Source organism: Pongo pygmaeus, chromosome 4 (genome assembly GCF_028885625.2).
Source record: "Pongo pygmaeus isolate AG05252 chromosome 4, NHGRI_mPonPyg2-v2.0_pri, whole genome shotgun sequence".
NCBI classification, from domain to species: domain Eukaryota; kingdom Metazoa; phylum Chordata; class Mammalia; order Primates; family Hominidae; genus Pongo; species Pongo pygmaeus.
Genome location: NC_072377.2, coordinates 184,778,478 through 184,797,363, shown reverse-complemented (window position 1 = coordinate 184,797,363; position 18,886 = coordinate 184,778,478). Strand labels below are relative to the sequence as shown.

General features: G+C 42.5%; 1 protein-coding gene across 1 annotated transcript in view; it reads left to right on the top strand.

Moving 5' to 3' along the window:
- The window catches only part of RNF130 (ring finger protein 130), a 115,281-nt gene that overhangs the window by 905 nt on the left and 95,490 nt on the right, over window positions 1-18,886 (top strand). The window lies entirely within an intron of this gene.

Genomic DNA, 18,886 nt, shown 5'->3' with positions numbered 1-18,886 from the left:
TTGTTTGCTGGAGGGCATTGAGCTAGGAGTTTGCAGGGACAGCGTAGACAAAGGAGGTGGTGCGAGAGCGCAAAACTACTTCATGGGGAGGACGTCTCAGCCTGTATTTTGGAAGCAGCAGGTTTGTTCCTGAAATCACGGACTTAAGGCTGCGCTAGAGCTCGAAGGATGCGGCCCTTTTCTAATATAAAAACGTGCCGTTTTTCTTAAGTGGTAAATTGCGGGGCGGGGGGGGTGTAAAGGGAAAATGGACATCTTCCCTGTTGCTTTTGCCTCTTGTTCTTGCCCTAGTAGTTTTACCGTAATTTGACGCCTGAAAATGTCACATTAGGAGGATCTGACACTAATCGGTACTGCTAGCCAAGGCTTTTCAGGTCGCGGGTGCCGACCAAAAGGGAAATAGGTAAAATTTTCAAGAATTGTCTTTGAAACTATTCGGCTTAATGTCATGTTTTCCTATAAACAAGGGCTTTGTTTAGTTGATCATTTGGTGTAAACATGTATTTGTTTAAATTATTAGTCATGGTTCGAAAGAAACCCTTTGCACATCGTGGAATATGATTTTTTGGGTTTTGGCCTACGCTGAACTTTTGGGAGATATCTGCTGTTATCCCCACCCTCATTGTCACCCTGAGAATGCTGAGAGGGGATTTTTCTTTTCTAAACTGCTGTTCATGTTAGGATGACCTAAAGTAGGCAACCTAAATAAAAGTCATGGTTTGCTTTTACACTCTTAAGATATTAACATATTATGCCCCTCGAGGTCTATATTTGTATGCCAAAGTTCTAAGCTGTTTTCTTCTTTGAGACAGTCTGGCTGGGGAAGAATAATCACATAAGGCTTTTACTGTAGCCTGTCCGCAACTCAGACTGGGCTTTTAAAAGTCCGTTTTACACCAGTAATCAGGTGCTTAAGGTGCATATCTCATCTCTACTGTGTTAAAAATGGCAGTTAGGGTCCCAGCTTGGCCATAGAAACAACTTTTGTCTTGGGTTCATTCAGTAAATATTTGCGTTCCTGCTCTGTGCCAGTCACTGTGGTTGAGATGCACAGTGTTGCCAGACTGGCAACTAACAATGGTAGCCTCTTTTCTGGTGGAGAGAACCGTGAGGGTCACGTGGAAGGGTAGAAAGAGGAAGAGGGAGGCAAGCTGTTCTGGAGCAAGAGCTGGTCCTCTGCAGTGTTGTGAAATCTGTGGTTTGTCTTTGAGGCTTGGTTCCATCAGGCACGCCAAATCCATGGTCTGAACTTCATATCCTTGCCTCCACGGTGTTCGTGTGCTTCAGCTACTTGTTGCTTGCCTGTCACCCCAAACAAAAGCCCCGTCTTTGAGAAAGCTTGTTTTAGGTGTTTCTGTAGAAGGGTATTGGGAACTAGCTCATGTGTATTGATTGAGGTGTGGATGAAGGTTAGTCCTATTGCCCTCTCAGTGGGGAGGCAGCATTGTAGGATTAAAGGTTCTGAGTCAGGCCTGTGCTCTACGTATATTGTGTGACACTGGAAAAGTAACTCTGCCATTTAGCCTGTTCCCTCATCCGTAAAATGGAATGATGAAATGTACATCTCTTAAGGTTGTTGACAGGTTTAAACAGTTCCTTAATTCTGAGGAGATTTGTTAACCTAGAGGAATCTCTCAATTGGTGAGATTTTAGACACTGCAACAAAATGAACACATTTGGGCAGTGTGTGAAGACTGGGTGTGAGGTCAGTCCCCTTGAGTTTCAGCCTCCCTTTCCTTGATTCCCTAGGGGTCATTCTGTATCCCTCCCACCTGGGCTTGCTCCAGGTTTTCTCGGGGTGGGGGTGGGGGTGGGGCTGGGGGATCCTACAGGTGGTTTAAGTCTGGCTTTGTACCAAGGGTCTTCACACATATGCAGTTTTTCAGTCCAGCAAATATTAATTGAAATCCTGTGTGCCAAGTATCAGTCAAGGCATTGGTGAAGGAGAGGCAACAGCAGTGAACAAAACAGATTTTAAAAAATCCGTCTCTGTGAAGCGTAGCTTCTGCTGGGGATCTTTATAAGTTAGTCTACCTGTCAGCAGTTTCTAAACCTATGGGTTTATATGAAATCTAAATCTTCTGCTGTTGCAGTAGGAACTTAGGAATTTATTTTAGAAACAGAAATGGTGATATAAATCTGTTAAAATTATTCGTGTTTAAGAAAATGATTTAAAATTAGAATACTTGGGTATTTTACGTTATAATCTTGATTTAATGAGTTTCACAATTTTTTAGTTTTAGAAAAAATAGTGCATCTTTATGACCTTGATGCTCTTATAATTTTGAATTGAGGAGAATTCTTGACATGTTTATTGAGGACTTACTGCGTGTTGACACTAAGCAAAGTCATGTTCAGATTACACACAAAGTTATCAGACAGGTCCTGGTTGAAAAACAGCTGTGGCAAATACGTGAAACTCATGAAAATTTGTTTTGAGGGTGTTTGGTAGAAATGAACATAAAGACAAAAGAACTTTATAGTTTTCCTAGAGTTTAACGCGATGGCTCATTTTAAAGCTGTGGATTGATTTATGAGACCAGAAACCTTTCTGTTTGCTTTGCAGTGCTACTATCAGTTTGGCATGTGTGAATTTCTGAATAAGATTTATTTGTCCTATCCCTTTAAAGAGCAAATAGTCAATTTTTTTCTTAGGCACTTTGGTATTTTAAAAGTATATTTTGGCAAGTGCTATACTTTATGTACTATACTTTATGAGATATTTTATAAACAAGTGTATTTTAAAAATATGTCTTTGTCATTAAGTGGAATGCATTGGTGGGTGTAGACTCATTTGCCTGGGGCTAACACATTTTATATTTTAACTGGTAAAGAATTCGTGTTTAGAAACGGAGTTTTGAAGGAACATGTCTTGTATTTATGCACAGATCACGGTTGCTTTCTTATTACTTACTCAAATGGTAAGCTTAGAACTAGGAGCAAAATATTTAGTACCTTTGTGGAGCAGCCTAGCTAGGGTCTGCTGTGGAACAGACATTGTAAATGTGCTTTATGTGTGTGCACACTAACTTTTTGTTTGAGCCCAGAGTGGGGGTTGGGAGAGGAGAAAGCCCTGTGTTGATGATGTGATTGTGTATGCAGATGTGCTGGCGGGGAAGAATTTAGTATCGGCCACTTCTTGCTTTGCATAGAAATTTTCAGGATTGGATGTTACAGCCTTAGAGAATAATTTTACCAAATAATAAATTCTTTTTTGCTAACTTGCTTAGGGATACAATAAAACTCAAAAAAGTGAGTCTTAGGTTTTTATGTTTAAAAATGTAATCCTAGTAGGCGAAGCCTTTAATGGTTCCTTTAATGAATCTGAAATTGGTTTTTAGAAATTCTCATGACAAGTGGAGAAGATTGATGTGAAAACAGGATTTGGGTGAAAGGGGTCATGTAATGTTTGAATTCATAACAGCAAAGGCAGGGGCTATTGGACACAGATTTCAAAATATTCAGAGAAAAAGGATATATGATGATGGGAGCAGGGTCTCTGAACATTCAGAAAGAGAATTCAGAAAGAGCTGGAGGCTCTAAAAATCAAATTTTAACATAAATAGGCTGGCAAGAGAAAAGGGGATATATATAATAAATTATATTTATGTTGAACTTTACAGCTTATGACGTTTTTACATACTGTGTTTTTCCTTCACATTTGAATGATGAGTTCCATTAGCCTATACATATTCGAATTTTTTTTAAAAACGACTTGATCTCTCCACCAAATCCCTATCCTGCTTCCACCCCATTTCTCTCTTACAGCGAACCTCTCAACGTTGTCTACATTTACTGCCTCTGATTTTTCCTCCTGCTGCTCTTCTCTTTGTGAAGGTCTTCTATTGCCATGCCAGTGATTTTGATGAAGACGTGGCATATGTAACAGATATATTTGATAGCAGGGTCAGAATTGCAAAGATCTTAATGTGTAGAATGATGGGCTATATAGCTTTAAAAAAAATTAATAGGAATGAAGACATAGATTTGGGTTAAAAAAAAATCACCTTCATGGAGGGGAGCAGAAGGGAGCTAAGGCTTAGCTATCTGCCAGATGACAAAGTTGTGAGCTCTCACTGACCTCACCCCGCCTTGCCCCGTCTAATCTTGTGCTGCATTTGGGCCTCAAGACTAGATAACTTCTAAGATCCCTCCCGCCTTGAACAAGGTGTGACTGTAAATTAGTAAGACATGTCTTTTATTTTATTTTAAGGATAGGGTCTTGCTCTGTTGCCCAGGCTGGAATGCAGTGGTGTGGTCATAGCTCATTGTAGCCTCGACCTCAAGGAGTCAAGTGATCGATCCTCCTGCCTCAGTCTCCCAAGTAGCTGAGACTGCAGGTGCACGCCATTATACCTGGCTAATTTTTTTATTTTTTATTTTTCATTTAATTTAATTTTATTTTTTTGAGACAGAGTTTCGCTCTTGTTGCCCAGGCTGGAGTGCAATGGCACGATCTCGGCTCACCGCAACCTCCGCCTCCTGGGTTCCGCCTTCCTGCCTCAGCCTCCCTAGTAGCTGGGATTACAGGCATGTGCCACCACACCTGGCTAATTTTTTGTATTTTTAGTAGAGACGGGGTTTCTCCATGTTCGTCAGGCTGGTCTTGAACTCCCGACCTCAGGTGATCCGCCCGATACCTGGCTAATTTTATAAATTTTTTATAGAGACAGAGTCTTGCTGTATTGCCCAGGCTAAGACAAATCTTTTTAAACAAACTTGCTAGACTATACCCATGAGGGAGAGTGTTGTTCTTGTTAAACCAGTCATATTGGGAAGGTGTATTAGTCTGTTTTCAAGCTGCTGATAAAGACATACCTGAGCCTGGGAAGAAAAAGAGGTTTAATTGGACTTACAGTTCCACATGGCTGGGGAGGCCTCAGAATCATGGTGGGTGGCAGAAGGTACTTCTTACATGGCGGCAGCAAGAGAAAATTAGGAAGATGCAAAAGTGGAAACCCCTGATAAAACCATCAGATCTGGTGAGAACTTATTCACTATCACAAGAATAGTATGGGGGAAACCGCCTCCATGATTCCAATTATCTCCCACCGGGTCCGTCCCACAACACGTGGGAATTATGGGAGTACAATTCAAAATGAGATTTGGGTAGGGACACAGAGCCAAACCATATCAGAGGGCGTGTGTATGTGTACACATATATGCACATATTATGCAGCAGTGAAAACATTAAACATTATTAGGATGATGGTGTTTAATGTTTGTGATATTACCTTTTTGATTGAACAGTTTTATAAAGCCTGCAATATGTAAATTTTTTATCTTTTCTAGATAGATTTGAATTTGGACAATAATTGAAAGTTATTCAGAGGCAATTGTGAATAAGATACCTGCTTAATCAAGGTAATGAAAGTTTTATTTAAAAAAAAGAGAGAGAAACTATAAAGGAAGGAAACTTATTTTTTTCTGTATTTGTGAACTCTTTCTTTACATAGTTTTTTTGTTGTTGTTGTTTTTTGTTTGTTTGTTTTTTTGAGACGGAGTCTCACTCTGTTGCCCATGCTAGAATGCGGTGGCGTGATCTCGGCACACTGCAGCCTCTGTCTCCTGGGTTCAAGCAATTCTCCTGCCTCAGCCTCCTGAGTAGCTGGGATTACAGGCGCCCACCACCACACCCAGCTAATTTTTTGTATTTTTAGTAGAGGCGGGGTTTCACCATGTTAGCTAGGATGGTCTCGATTTCCTGACCTCATGATCTGCCTGTCTCGACCTCCCAAAGTGCTGGGATTACAAGTGTGAGCCACCGTGCCTGGCCTAGTGCCTGTACTTTAACCACTTCTTTGTACAGCTTCCCAAGTGGGTTTAATAAATTATGATATATCCACTCAGTGGAGTGTTACACAGCCATAAAACGGGAACATTGTGAACTATCATTGTATTAAATTTATTTACAGTGGATAAGGACTCCAAGTAGTATGCAGACATAAAAATGGTTGTGTTATATCGATTAGATAATGGGTGACATTTCTCTTAAAAATTATTGTTAATTTTTACTATGAAAGGGGAAAATTTTTCATGAAAGGATGGGGAAAAGTCGTACCTTCTGAAGGGGATAACCAGGAACGAGTAAGTCTTTGCAAGATTTTTTTTTTTTTTTAATTCATGCTGTAGCTCCAACAACAAAATGAATTCCAAGCATTGGTTAGGATTATTAAGGAACTGGAAGATACTAGGAAAATGTTGAAAAAGGCATGTTTTTTCTCTAGTAAGAAAAGAGGCACTCTAGGACCAAGACAACTTGGTCCAAATATGAAGCAAGCTAAAATATGTCATAATTTTGAGCAGTTTGTGAATCCTAGAGAAGTAAGTGGAATCCTAGTACAGGACTTGGCTTTTAGTGTGATATTTATATGCTGATGATACTAATGCTCTTACTGGTTTTGTGGTTTTCACTGTTTAGATCTAATCTGTAGTTAAAGCATGGAAGACTTAATTCTAGTTACAGAGCAGAAAGCTTGAGACTCTACAAACACAGATGACAAAGGTGGAGAAATGGAAGAGAGAAAAGTTAGGGAGGGCGAGGGAGTCAGTGTATTCATCTCACAGGATGGGGATTCAAGAGATAGTTTCTAGTTGCAGAAGCTAGAAAGGTTTAAACACAGAGGAAAATGAACATAACAATAAAATTGGGAAGAAGGGGAGATGAAGAGTAAGTGAACACACAATCCTGATTAGTGACATCATATATCTGCACACAATTTCCGAAGTTGGCAAACCAAGAAATGATGGCTAGAGACCTGTTTGGAACAGTGGAGTAGACCACCAGAAGAACCAAAAACTGTTAGAAGTGGTTGCCTCTGGGGACTAGGGGCAGGTAGGGTGACTGGGGCAGGTGTGTGTCATTGCAAGCCATTGGATGAATTTGCTTTTTTCATAGATGCATGCAGTAAGATTCCCACTCTTTTCCCTTTGCTCACTGCAAATGAATCTGCTCCCTATTTTTATTTTTTCTCATTTGAGAAGCTCGTTATTTTCCCAGCATCTTCTCCAACTCCAGTGACGTGCTGTGGAATTTGAGATTGTGCACAAACTAAACAGTATTTCAGGAGACTATGAAATCAGGGAAAGCTACTGTTAAATTGATTTTATTCCATAAATAGGCTTAAATCCATGGACATAAAATAATTTATTATAATAGGTCCTACGTTGCCTGGCTCATAGTGTTTCCATTTTCTCTGGCAGTTCCCTCCTTCCCAGTCCATTGTGGCAAGCTCTCAGCAGTAATGGAATTGAGCACAGTGTGATCGTGTCCTTTGTCCCCATTGGATAGAATGAGTTATCTTTCACCCCCCTCCTGGCTTCTCACTTCTCTTCTTTTTTGGTGTAATTCCGTGAAATCACCTCCTTTTCCTCTGTCTTCCAAAAATAATTTGTATTTACAGAAGTCTTTTGTAAATACAAAATTTCCATTGTGGGTGAACCATGTACCTTTGGTCTTTCTCATGCTTCCTACAGCTCAACAGCTGAATGTTGCTGGGAAAAGTCTTAGGTTTGAGATCAGACATTTTAAGAAAAACCAAATGGGCACTTAACAATGTCCAGTAATCCAAAAATATTTTCTTGTAATGAAATAAGACAACACTGAGACAGCAATTGTTTTCTCTCCCTGTGCCTCCTGTTACCTCCTCCCGTATCTTTATTTTTAGCCTAGGCCTCTCTAGGTTCATGCGCTTGGCTGCCTATTGGTATCTTTACTTCAGTGTCACAAAGACATCTCCAAATTGATAAGCTCCACATGGAGCTTTGATTCGTTTTTTCACCTCCCTATCTGCTACCACTGCTCTCCAATCTTTCCCATCTCAATAAATGACATTGCCGTCCACCCTTGTTATTTACACAAATTTAGGACCATCCTTGCTTCTTTGGCTCACATTCCACATCTAATCCATCCTTCGTGATTTACCTCTAGAATGGATCATACGTATCTGTTGTTTGACATTTTCATGGCTGCCACCTTAGTTCAGGCAACTATCATTTCCTAGTCTCTTTTTCTTGGTCTCTCTGCCTTTTTGCTTAACTTCTTTCAATATTTTCTTCTGTAGTAGCCAAAATAATCTTAAAGGTTCACCCAGTCATGTTACTGCTTGCTTAAACCCCTGCAGTGGCTCGTCATCATCCTTAGAACGGACATCAGAAGTCTCTGTGCAGTATGAGGTGTTCACTACCTGGTCTAGCTCCAGCCCCTTCCTCCTCCCCACCGCCAGGTCGTTTCACCCTTGCTCACCTGCTGAAACCATTCTGATATTCTTTCAGTTCCCAGGGCTTCAATGTCTTCTTTACAGTGTGTGCCCTCTGGTTGGCATGCCACAGTGTTTGCTATATTAGTGGAACTTTACAAAAATTCTTTGGTTCTGTAAAATGGCCAGTCAACAGGACAGATTGAGAATCTTAGAATGTAATGGCCATTAGTAGTCAACAAGTCAAGTCCCCCATCTGAGGCTTCAGCATTCCAGTCAGATACTTGTGCAGGTTAAGATTGAACAAATGTGGTGACAGAAATCTACCATATTCATCTCTGGCAAACCGAATGTTAGAAAGTCTTTTTCATTTGGAAAAAAATGGTTCAGATATTTATAGACACTTTCCTTGTCTGACTCAAGTCCTCTAACCTTTAGGCTTCATATCCCTATTTATTTTGACCATTCTTGGGAATATGGTATCTTAAACCTCAGAATGCATTTGTCTATTGATATTCCACTTAAAGGGTGTAGTGGGTGCTGTAGTCTCAATGTTGGTGTCCCCCCCAAATTCATATGTTGAAGCTCCATTTCCAATGTGATAGTGTTAAGAGGTGGGGCCTTTGGTGGTGATTAGGTCATGAGGGCAGATCTCTCATGAATGGGATTAGTGCCTTTATAAAAGAGGCTGGGGGGCCGGGCGCGGTGGCTCACACCTGTAATCCCAGCACTTTGGGAGGCCGAGGCAGGCAGATCATGAGGTCAGGAGATCGAGACCATCCTGACCAACATGGTGAAACCCTGTCTCTACTAAAAAAAAAAAATACAAAAATTATCCAGGCGTGGTGGTGCGTGCCTGTAGTCCCAGCTACTCAGGAGGCTGAGGCAGGAGAATCGCTTGAACCTGGGAGGCAGAGGTTGCAGTGAGCCAAGGTCGTGCCACTGCACTCCAGCCTGGGTCACAGAGTGAGACTCCGTCTAAAAAATAAAATAAAAGAGGCTGGGGGAGGGGGAAGCATGTTCGCCCTTTTCTGCCATGTGAGGACACAAAGAAGTTTCCATTGATGAAGCAGACAGCGGGCCCTGACGCCACATCTGCTGGCGCCTTGATCTTGGACTTCCCAGCCTACAGAACTATGTGAACCAAATTTGTGCTGTTTATAAATTACCCAGTCTAAGGTATTTTGTTACAGCAGCCCGAAAGGACTAAGAGATGAGTTAAATAGTGTCCATAAAAATTCATGTCCCCCTAGAACCTCAGAATGTGCCCTTATTTGGAAATAGGATCTCTGCAGATGTAATTAGTTGAGGATCAGGATAAACTCATACTAGTTTAGTGTGGGCCCTAAATCCAACGACTAATGTCCTTACAAGAGGAGGAAAAGATACAGAAAGACACACAGAGAAGGCGGCCATGGGAAGGAGGTTACAGAGATGGCATCATCCTGCCACAAACCAGCGAGTGCAAAGGATGGCTGGCAGCCATCAGACGCTGGGAGAGGGGCTGGAGGCGGTTTTTCCCTTGAGCCTCCAGTAGGAGTCAACCCTGCTAACACCAGACTTTGGGGCCCCAGAACTGTGGGACAATGAGACTATGTTGTTTTAAGCCACCAAGTTTGTGATGTCTTGTGGCAGCCACAGGAAACTGATACAAAGAGAATCCCAGCGTTGAACACAGGCACGCAGGGTTAGCTTTGCCAGCACAGGAGAGAGTAGAGATACTTTCTTCATCCTTCTGGATGTGCCTGAAGTCACATCAGTTGTTTTGGTTTTCCTAATTGTGGACTCATCCTGAGCTCACTGTTTGATTAAACTTCCAGTGTTTTTCACAGAGGCTGTTCCTAAGCCATCAGCCATTTCATTCAGCCTTTCAGGATACTTTCTGAATCCTGATGTGTCACCCACAGTCTTTACTCTTTCTAGCAGCTTGTGTCACTAGTGAATGCATGAACATAGCTTTCTTTCTTTTTTTCTTTTTTTTTTTGAGACGGAGTCTCGCTGTCGCCCAGGCTGGAGTGCAGTGGTGCGATCTCGGCTCACTGCAAGCTCCGCCTCTCGGGTTCACGCCATTCTCCTGCCTCAGCCTCCCGCGTAGCTGGGACTACAGGCGCCCGCCACCACGCCCGGCTAATTTTTTGTATTTTTAGTAGAGACAGGGTTTCACCGTGTTAGCCAGGATGGTCTCGATCTCCTGACCTCGTGATCTGCCCGCCTTGGCCTCCCAAAGTGCTGGGATTACAGGAGTGAGCCACGGCGCCCGGCCGAACATAGCTTTCTGTATCTTCATCTAAGTTAGTGGTTCTTAGCCTTTTGCTTTATAGATCCCCTTTAATAAGTGATGAAAGCTGTAGACCTTTCTCCAGAGAACTACATATTTATGTAGATATACACAAAACTTTTAATAAGGTTTAGGAGGCCAGTTGCCTCTCGAAGCCCCAAGTTAAGAATCCCTACTCTAAGTTACGGGTAGAAGTGCTGGCAAGTGAATGAACAGGCTCTTGCAGTGTGCTGCTAAAAATCCAGGATGGTTGATGCTATTCCATTAACCAGCACTCTTCAGGGATGGCCATTTCACAGAGTTTCCTAATTCACTTTATTGACTTTGCATTTAGCATGTGTTTCTTCAGCTTATGATATCATAAAAGACATAATCAGATGCTTTGGTGGAAAAAACAAGGATACTTTATGTACTTTGCTCCTGATTGGCCAGGCCAGGAGCCACTGCACCGAAGGAAAAGAAGTGAATCTTTCATGGCTTAGCCTTGGTGTGTTAGTTTCTTATTGCCACAGTGACAAATTACCAAAAACTGGGTGGCTTACAACAACACCAGTTTACTTCTCTTCCAGTTCTGGAGGTCGGAATTCTGAAATGAGTTTCACTGGCCTGAGTGAGACCAAGGTGTTGGCAAGGCTGCGCGGCTTTGGAGCTCTCAGGGGGAATCATTTCCTTGCCTTTTTCAGCTTGTAGAAGCTGCCTGTGTTCCCTGGCCCGTGGCCCCTTCTGCCATCTTCAAATCTCTGACTTTGACTTTCTCCGTCTGTCACCCACATTTAAAAGACCCTTGTGATTACGTTGGGCCCATCCAGATAGTCCAGGAGAATCTCTTTATTGTAAAGTCAGCCGATTATCAACCTTGTTTCATCTGCAACCTAGTTCCCCCTTGCCTTGTAACCTGATGTATTCTCTGACAGGTCCTGGGGATTGGGAGATGGACGTCTTTGAGGGAGCCGTCGTTCTGCCTCCCTCACGTAGCAAGCCTGTGCTGGCACCCCACCATTACAGCTTTCTCTTCACACTGTCTGCAGATTATTCCTTCAGTATTCATTTGTGAAATTTTTCTAAGGCTTAGGACCCTAATGGGTCAGTTGTTTTCACGGCTCACCTTCATTGTTTCGTATCAGTGCTCTGTACATGGGTTAGTTTTCCAACATTTCTTTTCTATGAGTCCTTAAAGGTCAGTGATGCAGCTTCTCATTTGCATGTTATCAGCAGACTAATTCAACTGGATCAGAAAAATCCTAAATTCCTGTGGGACGGTTGCCTCAAGTATTCATTCATCAAATAATTATTAAGCACCTACTGAGTTCCAGATGGGACAAGAAGTTCCTGCATGCTGTTGCTGTCTGGTGGGGGGAAGTAAAAGGAGTCAGCTCTTTTGTCTTATCTGGGGAAAGCAGACCGTTACACAGGTCATAACATGATTATTTAATCATAGTCTTGGGAAAGCATCGGTATGTTGAGAGCATAAGTGGCAGAAGAGACTCCGTCTAGGGTGGTCAAGGTGTCCCTGAAGAAATGATGTTTCAGCTGAGACGGCAGCATGAGCAGATATTACACTGAGAGGGGCAGAAAGGAGGATGTTTCAGTCCAAGGAAATATACACGAAGACTAAAAGGTGCGAAAACCGTGATGTACTTGTGGAATTTGAAAGGAGTTCGAGAGTAAGGGGGAGAGCGGGGCACAGCAGAGTTGAAAAAGTCAGTGTTTTCCAGGCCTTGTTAGGGTTTTGGACTTTATATAAGAGGAATGGAAAACTATTGGAGGGATTTTGGTTGGTGTTTTACAGTTTTTTAATTGTGGTAAAATACGTATAAAATTGACCATCTAACTGTTAGTTAAGTCGTGTTAAGTACATTTCCACTGTTGTGGGACCCATCTACAGAACTCTTTGTCTTGCAAAATGGAAACTCTATACCCATTATACCAGCCGGGTGCAGTGGCTCAGCCTGTAATCCCAGCACTTTGGGAGGCTGAGGCGGGAGGATCACCCGAGGTCAGGAGTTTGAGACCAGCCTGGCCAACATGGTGAAACCCTGTCTCCACTAAAAATACAAGAATTAGCGTTAGCCAGGCGTGGTGGTGTGCACCTGTAGTCTCAGCTACTCAGAAGGCTGAGGCAGGAGACTCGCTTGAACCCGGGAGGCGGAGGTCGCAGTGAGCCGAGATCGCACTACTACACACCAGCTTGGGCGACAGAGCGAGACTCCATCTCAAAAATAAAAAATAAAAATATACCCATTAAACCACAAGACTCCATTACCCCCTCTGCCCCAGCCCCTGCGAACACCACTCTACTTTCAGTCTCTGTGAATTTGACTAGGTTAGGTTCCTCATAAGAGGGGAATCATCCAGTATTTGCCCATTTGTAACTGGATTATTTCACTTAGCGTATGTCCTCAGGTTCATCTGTGTTGTAGCATGTGTTAAAATACTGTTGAAGAATTTTAACCTGGGGAATAAAGTGACCAGATTTTTAAAAATTAGCAAACATGTTTACTAGCTGTAACATACACTGAAAAATACACAACCGTAAGTCTACAGCCTGACGACTTCCCACAGAATGAACACACTGACGTAGCCATGAACCTAATGGAGAAGTTGAGCGTGGCCAGCTTTGCAGACCACCTCAGGTCCCTTCCAGTCATGGCTCCTTCCCTCCTCACTGCCCAGCAGTAACTGCTGTCCTCGCTTTCATACCGTAGTTTATATCTGTTTCTTAACTTACGTGTAAAGGACAGCTTTTTACCTGCAGCACTCTGACACCAAATGTGTGGGTTTTCAACATCAATTGGATGTCCTACAGTTTAATTCAATTCTGACACTAACTACCTGGTAAAGTTAGCGCAGACCCCACAGGTAAAGGGTCTAGTCCCACAAAACTGTCCCCTACTTCAGACATCGGTTGTAGGTAGTGGGTCAAAGGGTACCCACACATCTGTCTGACTTGGCTACAATTCAGGAGGTTCCCGTAACTCCCTACTCAGTTTGATAATTTGCTATGTATAACAGCTCATAGAACTCAGGAAAACACTTTACTTACTATCCCTGTTATAAAGGGTGTTATGTAAGATAACAAATTAAGAGCCAGATGGAGAGGTACATAGGGTAAGGTCTGGAAGGGTCCCATGACCAGGAGCTTCTGTCGCTGTATTGGGGTGGTGTAGTAATCCTCTTGGCACACGCCCAGCCCAAAGCTACCTGAACCCTGTTGTTTAAAGTTTTTAGGGAGGCTCCATTACACAGACATGATTTTTTTTTGAGACTGAGTTTCGCTCTGTCGCCCAGGCTGGAGCGCAGTGGTGCGGTCTTGGCTCACTGCAGCCTCCACCTCCTAGGTTCCAGCAATTTCCTGCCTCAGCCTCCCTAGTTGCTGGAATTACAGGCATGCACCACCACGCCCGGATAGTTTTTGTATTTTTAGTAGAGATGGGGTTTCACCGTGTTGGCCAGGCTGGTCTCAAACTCCTGACCTCAGGTGATCCTTCCGCCTCAGCCTCCCAAAGTGCTGGGATTACAGGCGTGAGCCACTGTGCCCACCCCTACACAGACATGATTGATTAAGTCATTCATTGGCCATTGGATTAGCTCAACCTTTAGCCCCTCGCCCCTCCCCAGAGGTTTGAGGGGCTGGGAGTTGGGCTGAAAGTTTCAGTCCTCCAGTCACATGATTGGTTCCTCTGGCAACCAGACCCTATCTTCCAAGAGTCACCTTATTAGCACAGACTCTGGTATGGTTGAAAGGGGCTTATTGTGAATAACAAAACATGCTCCTCTCACCCCTGTCACTCAGGAAATTACTAACATGTTAGGAACTCTATGACAGAAACCAGGGATGAAGACTAAATATATATTTCTTATTATATCACAATATACATGGAATCATGGTATGCCTTCTTGTGACTAGTTTCTTTTGCTCACATCATGTTAGTGAGATAAATTCATGTTACTGCATGTAGCAGTGGTTTTGTCGGTGATCTGCTTTATGAATATGTGATAGTTATGCATTCTGCTGTCCATGGGCCTGTGGGTTTCCTGCTTTTTGGTGGTGCAGTCCAGTCATGAGCATTGTATGTGTCTTTTGTACACATATGTACACATTTTATTGGGAATACATTGGAGTGTCCATAAGACACTCTTAAGAGAGGAAGAATTGTCTTCTTTCTCTGAGTCTTCTCTCAAGCCTAACGTGTCCAACATAGTTCGTCTTTCCTAATCTGTTCCTCCTCTAGTGTTTGCTGTCTGTCAGCAACACCACCTCTACCCAGTGTGTTTTGCCAGAAACTGAGGCATCTCCCTCTTTAGACGCCCCACTCCCATATCTAAGTAATTACTGGGTCCTATTGATCCAAACTCCTAAATATCTCTAAAATGTGGTCTGTTTCTCTCCACACCTGTTGCAGCCTCCTCTGGTCTCATCTGGTCTGTGGCTCCCTTCTAGCCCATTCTCTATAGTAACAGGACACAGACTTTCTCTGTTGCACACGTACATGTAGCCCCAGGGTATGCACTAAACTCATAAATGTCATACATACACTATTAGTTGTTTTTTTTTTTTTCCCACACAGATACTATCTTAAGGCTCAACACTTAGGCTAATAGTAACAGTGGGAATAAATCTATATTTCTAGTAGTTTTCATGTTATTTTCTAGTTTTTTGACTTTCTTTTCCAAATCTGATTGGTGGTGATGGTTTGTTTGTTTTTTTGTTGTTTTTTTTTAAGACCGAGTTTCGCTCTGTCACCCAGGCCAGAGTATGGTCGCACCATCTCAACTCACTGCAACCTCTGCCTCCTGGGTTCAAGCGATTCTCCTGCCTCAGCCTCCCGAGTAGCTGGGATTAAAGGTGTCCACCACCATGCCCGGCTAATTTTTGTATTTTTGGTAGAGACAGGGTTTCACCATGTTGGCCAGGGTAGTCTTGAACTCCTGACCTCAGGTGATTCACCCGCCTCAGCCTCCCAAAGTGCTAGGATTACAGCCGTGAGCCACCGCACCAGTTGTAATGGTGATGGTTGCTTTTTAACCCTTTATAGTAGCTAAAAAGAGAGAAGTATCAGCTCTACCAGTTTATTTTTGCGGGGTTTTTTAAAAAAGGCATTTGTCCATTTGATGAGGGACAATTTAGTAAAAAGTGGATCATTTTGTCTGTAAATCCTGTAATTGAGTAGTATATGGCTAGTATACTGTTGGCAGTATTATCTGAAAACAAATGGATGAATAGGAGAGTCACTACCATCCCTTTTGCATTTCAGAAGTCTCTCTCTTTATTCAGGACAACTGGTATACCACATGAGACAGACAGACACATATGCGTGCACGTGCACGCGCACACACACACACACACACACACACACACACAAGTCATCTGACATTCAGGTTGAGGAAAGCAGCCAGTGTTAATCCTTAATTAAATGCCAGTAAAACTTAACTTACTTCTAGCCGGGCGTGGTGGCTGGGAGTGAGACTCCTTAAAGAAAAAAAAAATTTCTTTTTTTGTTTGTTTGCTTTTTTTTTTTTTTTGAGACAGAACCTCACTCTGTTGCCCAGGCTGGGGTGTAGTGGCTCGATCTCGGGGGCCTGGCTAATTTTTGTATTTTTAGTAGAGATGGGTTTTCACCATGTTGGCCTCAAACTCCTGGCCTCAGAGATCTGCCCGCCTCGGCCACCCAAAGTGCTGGGATTACAGGTGTGAGCCACCGCTCCCGGCCAGAATTTATTTCTTATTACCAATAACCAGCAGAGTAATTTTTTAAAAACTCAAATACATTTAGGAACACCCATAGATAAAAGATCAGTAAAACGAAAATTAAGTCAATTGTAGTTCTGTATGCCAGTAACAAACAATTAGAAAACAAAAATTTCGCAATACCATTTAAAGTAATATTGGCACTGAAAACTGCAAAGCACTGTTGCAAGGAATTAAAGATGTAAATAAACAGACTTTTCATGTTCATAGGTCCAAAGACTTGTTTTCTTTCAGACCATCCTATGAAAATACTAGAAATTCATATGGAAGTAAAAGGGACTCACAGAAGTCAAAACAATCTTGAAAACAAATAATAAAATTAAGAGAATTCACATTTCTCAATTTAAAAACTTACTACAAGACAGTGTGGTACTGATAGAGACATGGTAGATCAGTGGAGTAGAACTGAGAACCAGAAAGAAACCCTTTTGTCACTTGATTTTTGACAAGGGTGCCCAGACAATTCAATAGAGGGAAAGAATAGTCTTTTCAGTAAAGGGTGCAGGGACAACTGGATATCGGAGAAGTTAGAGGGAGAGGGAGGATGCAAAAGGAATGTGCATTGTGTCAGAAGCTAAGTGGTCGTCTGCATCTGACCCTGGCGAGGAGGGTGACAGGCCACAGGCTGGAAGGAATTCTTTGCATTTGGTGATATAATGCAAAGTGACTAGAAATTGGGAAGAAAGCAATTGTATCATTTTTTAAGTTTGCAAATCCTAGGACAAAGAAAGCTGAGTCATTAAAAATCATCTCAAGAAATAATATGAGTGATTAATTGAAGAAACCAGCATGGGTGCATAAGATATAAACAGCTGTTCTACTGAAATGAAGTAAAAATAGGTAACAGAAACCTATTCTAAGAATGCATTTGCTGGCCGGGCACAGTGGCTCACACCTGTAATCTAGCACTTTGGGAGGCTGAGGCGGGCGGATCACGAGGTCAAGAGGTGGAGCCCATCCTGGCCAACATAGTGAAAACCCGTCTCTACTAAAAATACAAAAATTAGCTGGGTGTAGTAGTCCCAGCTACTTGGGAGGCTAAGGCAGGAGAATCGCTTGAACCCGGGAGACAGGTTGTAGTGAGCTGAGATCGTGCCACTGTACTCCAGCCTGGGCGACAGAGTGAGACTCCGTCTCAAAAAAAAAAGAATGTATTTGCTTTTTTACAGTCTCTGCACTCATTTTCAGTGTCATGTAGCTGTGCTTGTTGCAGTTCTCAGGTTATTCTCTGTGGTAGAGAAAGCAAAAGCAAAAAAGTCTTGAGAAATGTTTCCATCCATCATTTAATTGGCCCTGGGCAGTAAACCTGTTTCTTTCCAACTCTTCTTGCTCTGAATATACTTAAAAAAATAATAAAACTTGTGAGAAGCAGCTTTGCTTGTTCCTGTCATTACTGGCAACCTTCAACTTTCTGGGCTTTTTAAAGAAAAGCTGTATAAGCCTGTACCATCATCTTGTGTTTGCCTTTTCAGGTTTTGTTTGAGTCCTCCTTAAAGCTTAATTTGTCTGGTGTGTTCTTGCTGCTTTCTTCATATAATGTGCCATTTTCTTTCTCATCAAGATGATTTGTTACTCAGCTTTGTTTGCCCAGGATTTTGTAAACTCTGAAATGATACGTTGCTTTCTTCTGTGACTTGTCACTTCTGTTCGGGGCCTGCATTGAGTTTGGGCAGCTGTTCACCCGGTTATGTCTGGCCACTGTCCTGTGGGAGGCGAAGTGAATGGAAGCAGAGGGGTGAGATCTCTTCTGCAGCTCTGTAGGTGGTTGCAATCCCTGTCTGTACCCTATCCTGTCTGCCAGTTTTGTGATCTGTTAACCTTTATCTTTACTCCATTTGGCCAGTTGACCTCGGCATGCTCTCGCATCGAAGTCTAATTTTGCTTTCTGCCTCTCAGAGGTGTTTTTGAGTGCTTCTGTTTACTTGGGATTCCTTGAAGGACATACGTTATCTTGACATAAGTTACTTTTTTTCTCTCTGAATAATAGTGTGCTTTCCATCATTATAGGCCAATCTTGAGACCTGCCTCAACAGGTGTCACTGATTATTTTCTATATTTAAGGTGAACTTTAAGGTTTTTTCTTATTACTCGTATTTATTGGTTTATGGAGATCTCAGATTATGAACACTTTAAACCTCTTCTCATTTTCTCAGGTGAGCAATCTCTCTCAGTCTTTCTTTTTCTGTAATCCTCCGTAGGGACTGATTTTATGATTTCCCTTGTATTCTCTTCCTCCCTCCCTCCTCACCAATTTAGCTTAAAGTCCTTTGGTCGCTGGACAGATGGCTTCTTCCCGTTAGTGTGAGCTGTGTGGCTTCTGGCCTGTCATTACATTTTAAATTATGGTCCAGATAGCCCAGTCTTTGTCATTACTGTCCTTGCATCGAGTCATTAGTACTGGAAATACTCATACTAGAAGAAAGAAGTGAGGAAATAAAACAAGCTTGCTCCCACATTCTTTTTTGCCCAAGAGTTAGTAATGCCTTCAGGCGCTGCTCTGGATCAAGGGTGGTGTCCTTGTGTCCCTATGAGTGGCAGCAGCAGTGGGAAGTTGAGTCTCCATATGGCCACTTGGTTTCCAACAGGAATTTTAGTCCTTTGTGTTTCAGTAGATGATGCTGTTAGTCAGAACTCTACACTGGAAAGAGATGTGAGAGGAAC